We start from the raw sequence: 13,083 nt of genomic DNA, 5'->3' as shown, positions 1-13,083 counted from the left end.
CTATCCCCCTCTCACCCCCCATCACCTCATCTTCTGCCTCCCCTCTCGCACCACATCATGCCAGGCCATAATTGCTGCCACAGAACCCTCAGCACCTCCTGGCACCTCTGCCACATCTGAACGATCTGCCACCCACCACCTCCCTCTCCTCCCCGCCTCTCTCCCCCCTCCCAGTCTACCCTTACCAAAAAACCTCAGAAGCATGTAAATGCTGACTCTGCACCCGCTGCTTTCAACAAAAAGTCATCACCCCCCTCTCCCTCCTGCCATTGGCTTCATGGATACCAAACCTCCTCCTGTCACCCATACTCCAGCACCCACCCTCTACACCTTTGTCCTCTCAACCCCGAACCCCAAGTTCCTCGAAGCCCATACCCTCACCATGGAGATTCGAAAGTATCTCCCAGGTGCTCCCATCTCCCAACTGATTACTCGCAGGGACTCTGTCATAATCAAATCCCCTTCCACCTCCTTTCACATGGACCTTCTCCCACATATCAAGTTTGGCCCATGCATGTCTCTGACACCCTTCCTCACCTTTTCCTCTCCTCACCAACACCAGCCTCCCTGTTACCCCCCAGACCTCACTGCTGTGATCACCAAGCTCAGCCTGGTGGCAAGGGTGAGGTGCTGGCTGAACTCAACTCTCACCCTGGCCTTGAAATCCTCTCTGCCCACTGCATCCGCAATGCCACCAGTCCCACTTACCTCATGTGGGTCTTTTCAAAGTCCACCCCCTTCATCAACCATCTCCTCACCCAGAGAACTGCCACCACCAAGCTGAATCCTCCAAATACCCTCCCCAACCCTGCCTGTACTGTTTAATGATAATGAGCACCTGATCCATAACTGTGCAGATCTCTCCCACCTCTCCCCATTGCAAGACTTCTCATTTCTTCAAAAACTGTCCCAACTTCGCCATCTATCCCTCCTATAACACCTGTAATGGACTGCATCCCACCTACTCCTCAAAATGTAAGGCTAAACCACCTCCTGCCATCCCCGAGCTTACAGTCCCTATCAATCCCATCGACCCCCCATCCATCCCAACAATTCCCTCCATCTGCCCCTCACAGCTGAAGACATCATCCGTTTCTTAACCATAGTCCTCTAAAACATCCACTATTTCCAGGCCTCCCTCATCACCTGCTTCAACTTAACATCTTTGGCACCTACTCCCACAACCAAGGGCATTTCACTTCCATCCACCTAGACACCCTATATCAAGCCTCTCCTCTCCCTTCAACTCCCCTCTCTTCCACTCATGGTGTGACAAGCGCCACATCCTTTTCCAGAACATTCACTCCTTCCACATCAACAAATACTTCTTCATGAACACCCTCTCCCAGCACCAGGTCGCACCTTCCTTGTGAATGAAACGTTTTTCCAGCCCAACCATTTGTCTGCACCTCTCCTATATCCTCCACCGAACAGATTATCCTGGCCCCCAGTGCAAGGTGGAGTCGCCATCAGCCACCTAAAGCACATCCCTGTCCAGCCACAACCCCTTCTCAATGTCCCCACTGAACACCTCCTCAGCGTCTATTTCCCCTCCCTAAACCTATGTGACTGCCACCGACATCAGCATCCACAGCCACTTCCCTGCTACCCTTTGGCAGTGGCATCAGTTCCTCCCATGCTCCAAGGTGGCCTCATTTCTCTTCCTCAGCACACCTATCCTGAAAGCAACACCACTCCCAATGTTGTCATTGCCTCAAACAACCTCCTTGGACATATTGCCATAGACATCCTTGACCTCACGTGTAGCAACCCCCTTCCCACCCTTCTCACCATCACCTTCCTCGGGCCCCCCACCCTTCACCCCCTCATAAGGCAGTCCATGACTATCATCACACAATCTGAAATGCCTACCAGAAATCCATCGTCACCCAGGTCAAAATCCACCCTCCTACCTATTACCATCCCGACAACATCACCCATGCCTCATCCTTCCTCCATGCGACCATTAGTAATACCATGGAGGCCCATGTCCCTACTAAAACCATCCACCTCCACCAGCCCACTCTCCCCCACTGGCTGTCCTTTTCCTCCCCTGTGAATCCCGTCGCCTCTATCACTCCTTCCCTCGTGACAGGGATAACCTCCACTACCACCAGCAATAACAGTGCCATATTCGGAACCTCATTACAATGAAGAGTGCCAGGACTGGCGCTAGACCTATACATGACCCAATGCCACCCTCCCCACAAACTCATCCAAGTACTGGTCTGCCTACCATCGCCTTACTGGTTCCCATTCTGCACCCCATTACCCCCTTCTCCAAAACGACCACCCCCTTCCTGACAACCTCAGTAAGGCCAACCACTTCGCTTCCCATCTTTCTGTGGCCTTTCCATTCCTGATAATCCACACTTTGATTATTCCCTTTTCCCCACCATCATGGAAAGTGCCGATACCTCAACATTGCCATCACAGTCAAAATGCAACACAGACTCTGGTCACGACTGTGTTACCAACTGCTGCATCAAAAACTGCCCCTTCTCCTTTCTGACAGTCCTTGCCACTTTATACTACATCGTCCTCTCCACTGGCTTTTCCCCTGACCTCTGGAAGACTACCTGCATCCTCCCGTTCCTCAAACCCAACAAACTCCCTTCAACCACCTCTTCCTATCATCTCATCTGCCTCACATCCATCTTCATTAAGGTCTTAGATTCCATCCTCTATCATTGTATCCATCACCACCTTAATCAACACCACCTCATCCCCTTACCCAGTGTGGCTTCTAACCCTCCTCTCCTGAAATCCAACTCCTTAACCTCATCCACCTTCTCTCCCTCCAACTTAACTCCCGTCACTCTGCCATTTTGTTCCCTCGACCTCTGAAATTCTTACGACCTCATATGGCATCCTGGTCTCCTCTTTAAACTCCAAACCTACGCCCTGCCTATAAATTTTTTCCGTCTGGGCACTTCCTTCCTCTCACACCATCTTTCCTATGTCACCCTTCACAATACCAACTCCCGTACGTTTTAACCCACTGGTGGCGTCCCCCAAGGCTCTATCCCCTCCCCTCTCCTCTATCTCATGTATACCACTAATATGTCCAAGAAACCCTCACCATTAGACCTCTTTCAATACATTGATTACACCGACTTCCTGACTCTCTATCCTACTCTTACATGGTCCCAAAAAACCCTTCAAACCCACCTTGACTAGTTCACCACTTGGTGCAATCAGTGGTTCTTCCGTATCAACCCCTCCAAGACCCAGGCAATCGTGATAGGCCACACCACCTTCTCCTTCCATCGATTTCTAACTCACCATTTGCGGTACTCCCATCCAGCTCACCCCTACCTTGAGATACCCTCAACTGTCACCTGAGCTTCCTGTCCAGCTGTACATGGGGACTGCAACCCTTCCACCTTCATCCACACCTTGTTTTTGGTCATCAGTCTTCTGACTGGTTTGATGTGACCCACCAAGAATTCCTCTCCTATGCTAACCTCTTCATCTCAGAGCACCATTTTCAACCTACGTCCTCAGTTATTTGCTGAATGTATTCCAATCTCTGTCTTCCTCTTTAGTTTATGGGCTCTACAGCTTCCTCTAATACCATGGAAGTCATTCCCTCGTGTCTTAACAGATGTCCTATCATCCTGTCCCTTCTCTTATCAGTGTTTTCCAGATATTGCTTTCCTATCCAATTCTACACAGAACATCCTCATCCCTTACCTTATCAGTCCACCTAATTTTAAAGATTCATCTGTAGCACCATATCTGAAATGCTTCGATTCTCTTCTGTTCCGGTTTTCCCACACTTCATGTTTCACTACGATACAATGCTGTACTCCAGACATACATTCTCAGAAATTTCTTCCTCAAATTAAGGATGATATTTGATATTAGTAGACTTCTCTTGGTCAGGAATGCCCTTTTTGCCAATGTTAGTCTGCTTTTGATGTCCTCCTTCCTCCATCCATCATTGGTTTTTTTACTGCCTAGGTAGCAGAATTCCTTAACCTCATCTGCTAATGGCTCTGAGCACTATGGGCATTAACATCTGTGGTCATCGGTCCCCTAGAACTTAGAACTACTTAAACCTAACTAACCTAAGCACAGCACACACATCCATGCCCAAGGCAGGATTCGAACCTGCGACTGTAGCGGTCACGCGGTTCCAGACTGAAGCGCCTAGAACCGCACGGCCGCAACGGCTGGCACTCATCTACTTTGTGACCATTAATCCTGATGTTAAGTTTCTCACTGTTCTCATTTCTACTACTTCCCATTACCTTCGTATTTCTTCGATTTACTCTCAACCCATACTCTGTACTCATTAGACTGTTAATTCTGTTCAGCAGATCATGTAATTCTTCTTCACTTTCACTCAGGATAACAATGTCACCAGCGAATCGTATCACTGATAATCTTTCACCTTGAATTTTAACTCCACTCCTGAACCTTTCTTTTATTTCCTTCATTGCTTCCTCAATGTACAGATTGAACAGTAGGAGCGAAAAACCACATCCTTGTCTTACACTCTTTTTAATAAAAGCACCTCGTTCTTGGTCATCGACTCTTATTATCCCCTCTTGGCTCTTGTACATATTGTACATGACCTATCTCTCTCTATACCTTATCCCTAGTTTTTGCAGGATTTCGAACATCTTGCACCATTTTACATTATCGAACGCTTTCTCCAGGTCGACAAATCCTATGAACGTGTCTTGATTTTTCTTTAGTCCTGTTTCCATTATTAACCGCATTGTCAGAATTGCCTCCCTCATGCCTTTACCTTTCCCATAGCCAAACTGATCGTCATCTAGCGCATCCTCTATTTTCGTTTCCATCTTTCTCTATATTATTCTTGTAACAAACTTGGATGCATAGGCTGTTAAGCTGACTGTGCGATAGTTCTCGCAACTGTCAGCTCTTGCTTGCTCACATCTACAAATCCCTAATCCGTCCCATCATCTGTTATGCCAGCGATGCCTGGATATCCGACCCCCCCCCCCCCCACCCCGCTTTTATAAGGCCATCCAAAGCCTTGAATGTCACATGCTTCACCTTGCCCTTCATATCCAACTTTTGTCCCCCATATGGCTCCTGTATGAACTCATCCCCTTCCCCCACCTCCTTTTCCTGCAACATATCTGCATCTTTTACACTGTCTGCATACTTGATGCCCCCTTCCTCTCCACCCCCCTGCCAGTTGCACGCCTCTATCACTGTATCCCACCATCTCTCCACCTCCACACCCTCCATACCCTTCATCATGGCAATTTCCAGCACCTCCCCCTCCTGGATGATAAACTTCGCTGTGACGTCTACCTCCTTACCAACTGTAGCCCGGCCTTGTTTCCCCCTCCCTCCAGAAGGCCCCTCTTTCCCATCCCCTATTTCCCCCTGAGTGGTTTTTCCTCCTTCTCCCCCAACCCCCGAGTCTCTGCACTCCCTCCTCGGCTGTTTTCCTCTACCATCGTTCCCTCCCTGGCCCCCTTTGGTGTGCTCCCCACTGCCTAACCCATCCCCCATTCTCTCCTCCTCTTCTAGCACCGCCCCTTCCCTCCCATTCCTTTCTCCCTCATACCCCCACCTCTGGAAGATTGTCCCAGTGTTTTATTCATCATCAAGTGTGCTGCATCAGTGTTGCGTTCGGTGCAGTTCTTCAGTGTCATCAAGTGATGCGGTTTTTAATCGTCTGCTCGAGTTGTATATAGTTTTTCTGTCCGTGGCTTTTCCATGCTACACCACCCATCGCATGGCTGTTTTAATCGTTCTGCGATCTTTTATGGTCTTGCCATACTTCGACTTGTGTCTTTTAATTCTTACAGTGTGTGTGGTTTTTTGTGTAAAATACTTTTTTGTTTTTGTCTCTATTTTACATTCACCCTTTTTTGTACACTTTCTTCTATTACATTGCCCCTTATTTATATCTGTGCTCGACAATGTGTTCTCCCTTTTATTGTTTTAAATGTTCTCCTGTAGGCTTGTAATGTCTCTACGCTGAAGAGCAGCGCCTACGCTCTTGCCAGCCCACCCCAGATGGGGAATTGAAAATACAATAAAGGAAAAAAAGCCTCTGTTTAGTGCGTGTGACTCCAGTGTATTTTATGTGCTCCAAGACTCGCCAACTGTGTTCTTTTAACTTTGTGTCGACCTTGTTAACTGTCCCACAATCAAACTCCCCATGTCAGTGTACATTTTAACCCTGTTGTCTACACTTATTATGTTTTTATGTCCCCATTCTTTTCGCCTTTATTGTATCTAGTTTCTACTTTTTATTTTCACTCGGCAGCAGAGCGGCTGATTGTGCCGCTCCGGCCGAAATGGCCGTGCGGTTAAAGGCGCTGCAGTTTGGAACCGCAAGACCGCTACGGTCGCAGGTTCGAATCCTGCCTCGGGCATGGATGTTTGTGATGTCCTTAGGTTAGTTAGGTTTAACTAGTTCTAAGTTCTAGGGGACTAATGACCTCAGCAGTTGAGTCCCATAGTGCTCAGAGCCATTTGAACCATTTTTGATTGTGCCGCTGCCAGCCCTCTCATGCCCATATGGGGCAGGGGAATGAAATCACAATTAAGAAAAAGAAGCGTCGCTAATTTATCCAAATGCCTTTGTGTGAAATAAGGGTAATGCTCGACGCAACGATCAGCAACTGTCCTTATAGACTATTCCACAAAACTCTTGTGCCACTTGCAAGGAATGTTATGAGTTCTCAGCACTCAGAGGCCGAGATTATCTATGACGTGTAGGAACATTTCTTTGATATATCCGGGCGGCCAGAAGACTGGTCTTATTCTTTGCCTGTTTATGACTATCTTGCTAGTTGTTGCACTGCAGAATTAAAGCCGCGCTACATACCTCTTGGCTTGTTTGGACGTAGAGTGCGCCACCACCGTCCGCGCCATCGTATGTAATCCAGCCAATCGGATGCCGTTCTGTGGGTGTAGAAGATGATGGTAAGTGAACCGAGAAATTTTTAATCAAGAACTCTGCCGCGAAAAACGTGGTAGCCCTATAAATTGCACGTGTTGTTGGGTGCGAAATGATCTTTATTGATAAGTAAGAACTTTTGCAGCCAAGATCACGTGTTGAAATATTTTTATTTTCTCAATGACCGATTTCGATAGGTTTAGCTGCCATATTCGGATCTTTTTGAAATACTATTACTGTGCATAAACTGTACAATCATACCGACAGCACACTCCATTCATAAAACATAGCTGTTACATTGGCTTGTCAGATACATGGATCAGAATAACTAAAAAGTACGTAGCACCAACAGTGTGTCTCGGAGTGGCGGATAATTCGTTCATGGAGCCGACACAACTGTAGGCCATCAGAAATGTCCTTATCCAGTCGCTTGGATCCGAGATTGAAGATAGTTTTTTTCGTCCTGATGGGCCACGTCTAACACTGAGTGGCGTTAAAATTGTATGATGTAAGCACCACTGCCCGGTTTTGTGTGTCGTGGGTGACAATGCATATTGCCAAAATTAGTAATCCAGTAATTGTGTTTCAAAGCGATCTTGGTAAATATATTGGTTTTAAAACAAGATTAGAATACAAGAAAAATATTTCAACATAAGATCTTCCCTGCAAAAATTCTTATTTATCAATTAGTAGTAAACTTTCCAATGCACAAGCCAAATGTACAGACAAAACAAAAGTGATTCATGTTAATGTGAGAGAAATCAAAGACAGGGTAGAAAAATTCCCGAAAATAAAGGCCGTAACTAAGTATATCGCTAAAATACACTGAAGAGCCAAAGAAAATGGTACAAGTGCCTAAAATCGTGTAGGAACCCCACGAGCAAGCAGAAGTGCAGCAACACAACGTGACGTGAACTTGACTAATGTCTGAAATAGTGCTGAAGGGAACTGATAACATGAATCCTTCAGGGCTGTCCCTAAATCCGTAAGAGTACGAAGTGGTGGAGATCTCTTCTGAACAGCACGTTGCAAGGCGTCCCAGATATACTCAGCTTGGTGGCAAGCGCAAGTGTTTAAACTCAGAAGAGTTTTCATGAAGCCACTCTGCAGCAATTCTGGACGTGTGAGTTGTCCGTCGGAATGCAGAATGGACATGAATGGTTGCAGGTGATCAGACAGGATGCTTACATGTCACCTACCAGAGACGTATGTAGAGGTATCAGGGGTCCCATACCACTCTTAAGTGCACACCCCCCACGCCGTTACAGAGCCTCCATCAGCTTGAACAGACCCCTGCTTACATGCAAGGTCCATGGATTTCATGAGGTTGTCTCCATATCAGTACACGTCCATCCGCTCGATACAGTTTGAAACGAGACTCATCTTACCAGGCAACATGTTTCCAGTTATCAGCAGTCTAATGTCGTTGTTGAGGAGCACAGGCGAGGCGTAACGCTTTATGTCGTGCAGTCAGCAAGGCTACACCAATGAGCCTTCGGCCCCAAAATCCCATATGGATATCGTTTCGTTGAATTGTTCACACGATGACACTTGTTGACGGCCCAGCATTGAAATTTGAAGCAGTTTGTGGAAGGGCTGCACTTCTGTCACGTTGAACGATATTCTCTTCAGTCGTCGTTTGTCCTGTTCTTGCAGGATCTTTTTCTCGGCTGCAGCGATGTCGGAGGTTTGATGTTTTGCCGGGTTCCTGATACTCAAGGTGCGCTCGTGAAATGGTCGTACGGGAAAATCCCCACTTTATTGTTACCTCGGATACGCTGTCTGCCATTGTTCGTGCACCAACTACAACACCACGTTCAAACTCAGTTAAATCTTGTTAACCTCCCATTGTACCAGCGATAACCGATCTAACAACTGCACCAGACACTTGTTGTCTTATATAGGCGTTGCCGACCACAGCGCTGTTGTCTGCCTGTTTACATCTCTCTGTATATGAATACACCTGCCTGTATGTTTCCTTGGCGCTTCGGTGTAGAAGGGGACATTAAACAAAGATTAGAAAAATGGTATGAACGACAACAGAGGATAGCTAATATTCGTGTAAGTGATTCAGGTTATTATCTTAATGAACGCCAATCCTACCATTTCTCACTAAAAAGTAACATGTAACATGTGTCATACATTTGGTGGTTTGAGGGTATTATACCCAAACACAGGGCAAAACAATAAATAATAATCTGGGTTGGTAAGAGATTTGAAGGGGCGTCTTGTCATGGGGAAAAGCAGACTACTGGGGAGAAACACTGTATTACTGAGCCACTAAAAGAATCTCACTTTATTGCTGCAATAATACTTACATTAACAATGATAGTACAAGAAAAACTTATTAGCATCAAAAAATAACATCAATAATTTAATGCTTGTACTTGAGTAGGATGATTCGCTGTCTGGCAACAGACAAGGGCAGGAAAGGGTGTAGAAGAAACAGGAGGCAACTGGACAGCCATAATGACAGCTGCATGGACAGTAATGATATATGAAACTTCCTGACAGATTAAAACTGTGTGCCTGACCGAGACTCGAACTCGGGACCTCTTTGCCTTTCGCGGGTGGGCAAGTGCTCTACCATCTTTTTTTTCCTTCTTTATTAAACAATTATAGAAGCACATAAGCACAAAAACAAAATAATGAAGTACTAGAACTGTTTCAACACAAATTTTATCCTACAATAGACTGAAGAACACATTTCAATACACTTAGTGCCATTTTTAAGCTTACAAAACATAACAAAAATTTTAAACTGACTATTGCATCTTCAGACAGAGACATAGAACTAAAACGCAAACATATTAAAGAGAATTAAAAATATATATATATTTCACTGTCTTAACTAGAATTTCAATTCTGTCAATTGATTCACAACCGTCCAAACTCTACACAGAAAGTCATTTGGAGCATACAAACGAATAACAAAGACATGCACAGGCAACATAAATTAAGAAAAACGTCAAATGAAGTTAATAACACCGTTGAGAAGTCGGGAGCATTCCTGGGAACAGGGGTAACCCCTCATTCGTTGTGTATTTTGTCCGCTACATCGTCGTGCATGTGATTTGTGTCCTTACCGGTGTCGAGAATTACCCTACACCTTGTTTTTCAAAAATTATGTCTAACATGCTACAAAACATCGTCCTGACATTTGGGTAACGTTTCATCATCCAAAGTGCCGTTCTCATATAAGCCTCGAAACTAATGAGATTATCTTCACTCTTTTGGATGATGGTATATGTCACAAACTGCCCCAAACAGCCACATCACGGTGTTGTTCTTGGTAGCGGGAAAATGTTTCTTGTCCGGCCAGAGTAGGATGTCGTTGCAGTGGCTGGACGGGGTCCTGCGGGTAATCAGGCCCAGCCTCTGCTGCATCCATTTCCAGTTAATGAGATGGCCGCCACAAGTGAAGCGATGGCGTAAGGTGTCGACTAGACCACATCAGGCGCATTTATCACTATCACATAAGCCGATTCTATGCCACCTTTCATTAGTGGGTATAACATCGCTTACCACTTTATACCCTGTGGATGCCACCTCAGCTGTGTGGACGCTTAAACTTATGTTGTTCCAAACTGCCTTCCAATGAACACCCGGGTATTTAAGTTCAATGGGATTCCGGACTATTGGAGATGTCCATCTTTTTAATAACAGGTGCGTCGTCGGTAAATCCTGCGTGAGATAGTTTCCATCTATATAGATTACTTCAAGAAAAACCTTCTTGACATGTTGTAGTTTGTAACGCATTTACCTACATCAATGGGTGGGTGCATATCGGTGGATTGTAAGGTTCAGAAGAGCCAACTGGTTACGCTGAGAGGTTCCTTGTCCAACAAGTGGGTGATTCGTTTAATATATAACGCAGTACACTTTCGGTTAATGTCAGGGATGTTGAGTCCGCCGGCGTGGTGTATTTCACTTTAAACAGATGCCCTTGCCAGATAAATCTATTAGAGAGTTTCATCACGTACTTGGCCTGCATCTTGCAGACTGGAAATATTTGGGCCGTATAGTACCCTTTGCTGAATATATAACTGCTGAGGAGTCATATGCGTTGGAGAATGTCAACGGACCGCCAATTGTTTTTATAGGTGGCACCTTGCATTTTATTGGTGACCTCCTTCCAATTTTTTGCGTTCATTTTTAGCGGGCATTTGTCGATAATCATCCCCAGATTGGTGTGGGCTTCGACACGCTTCGCCCAGGGTACAATAACTGCGTCGAATCCCAGAATGTTGACAAAGGTGCATTTATCGGCGTTGATTTTAGCACCGGAAGCACGACAGTACTCGTCTACCGCGGTCTTGAGGGTTGGTACGTCTCCGTCGTTGATCAGTAACATTCCGACGTGGTCAGCGTATGCACGAACAACGAAGGACGTCCCGGCGATCGACAGGCCTGCAAGTTTGTCATGAATGGAGCGAAGAGTGGCTCGATCAATGAAACAAATAACATCACGGAGAGAGGGCTCCCCTGCGGCACTCCTCTTTAGACCTCGATGGGATGAGTAAGCTGTCCATTTACGCTGACTTTGGTTGTAATGCCCGTGACGAAATGTTGCACGACATTAATAACCCGTTGATCAGAACCACACCGCTGCAGTAGCTGTAGGAGGTACTCGTGGCGGACGCAAAAGTCAATAAACAGCAATGCGAGATTCACGTTACTGACTGACTATTACATCTCTATATTCCGTAAAGGTCGTCATAATAGTGCGACCAGGGAAGCATGATTGATGGTTGTAAATCACTTGCTTCATTAATGGAGATGGTTCAAATGGCTCTGAGCACTATGGGACTTAACACCTGTGGTCATTAGTCCCCTAGAACTTAGAACTACTTAAACCTAACTAACCTAAGGACATCACACACATCCATGCCCGAGGCAGGATTCGAACCTGCGACCGGAGCGGTCACGCAGTTCCAGACTGAAGCGCCTAGACCGCACGGCCACACCGGCCGGCTCATTAATGGAGACAATCTGCTGTTGAGTGCTCTGGCAAACGTTTTGTAATCAAAATTGAGTAACGTAATCGATCGGAAGTTATCTAAGGTTTTTCGGTGTTTGCTTTTTGGTATCAATACAATTCTACTTTCCTTCATTTCGGCCGGCACGTCACTCCCTCGAATCACTTCATTGAGAACTGCGTGTCCAATTATGGGCCAGAAACGCACATAAAATTCCCGTGGCAAACCATCATGGCCAGGGGATTTATTCGATGGTGACCCAGAAATCAGTTCAAGGACTTCGTCTGGAGCAAAATCGTGCACGACCGCCGAGTTCTCCGCAGGCGAGGCTACGGGGGGGGGGGGGGGGGGGGGGGGGGGCCTCGGGTCAAAGGATCATCTGTGCCGAGTTCCCCGATAGAAGCTCGCTTGCGATTGGCACGATATTTTATGAGGTGATACAGCGTTGCAAGTTCGACCTCTTGAAGCGATTTTGCCTTAGATCTGATCTTCAGTCCTTCAAGCTGCGTTCGCTTTATGCCTATATGCTTCGCCTTTATTTGTTTGATGGTCGTCAGTTGCGTGTTGGTTGGTGACGTAGTCGCATGCAACTCTCGCAGAACTGTCCGGTAAAAATCAATCGTGCGTTTGACATGTTGCTCCCGTTGCCAACTGTGATTTTTAAGGACAATTGGATTTTCCGTTTGACCACAATATTCCACCAGGCTATCTTACTCGGATATCTGCAGCATTGCTTGAGACAATCCGCCCATGTCGTGGAGATGACATCTTGTAGCGCGGCATCGGCGAGAAGGAAACATTTAAGCTCCACGGAATCCTATGCCATTTAGTATGCTGTTTGGCCAGATTTATCGTGACACGTGGGGCGCAGTGGTCGGAGAAACTAGCCGGAATGACATCGGCGTCTAGAACATGTTGGCAAATGTTCTCAGAGATGTACAAACGGTCTATACGGCTACATGCGGTGGAGGTGAGGTACGTGTACTTCGCCAGGGTAGGAAATTTTCGTTCCCACACAACCTTCAGCTGCAGCTGACGCACCAGATCATGTAGTTCCCTACAGTAATTAAGGTTTGTGGATTGATCTTTCCTGTGGATCACACAGTTAAAATCACCACTAATTATCAACTGGGCTAGGTTGCGGCGTAACAAGTAGATGACGTCTTGTTTAAATAAGTTAGCTCTTTCTCATTTTAGAGTCGTTCC

The sequence above is a fragment of the Schistocerca piceifrons genome, chromosome 3, assembly GCF_021461385.2.
Source record: "Schistocerca piceifrons isolate TAMUIC-IGC-003096 chromosome 3, iqSchPice1.1, whole genome shotgun sequence".
In the NCBI taxonomy this organism is placed as follows: domain Eukaryota; kingdom Metazoa; phylum Arthropoda; class Insecta; order Orthoptera; family Acrididae; genus Schistocerca; species Schistocerca piceifrons.
Note: the sequence above shows the minus strand (reverse complement) of the source record.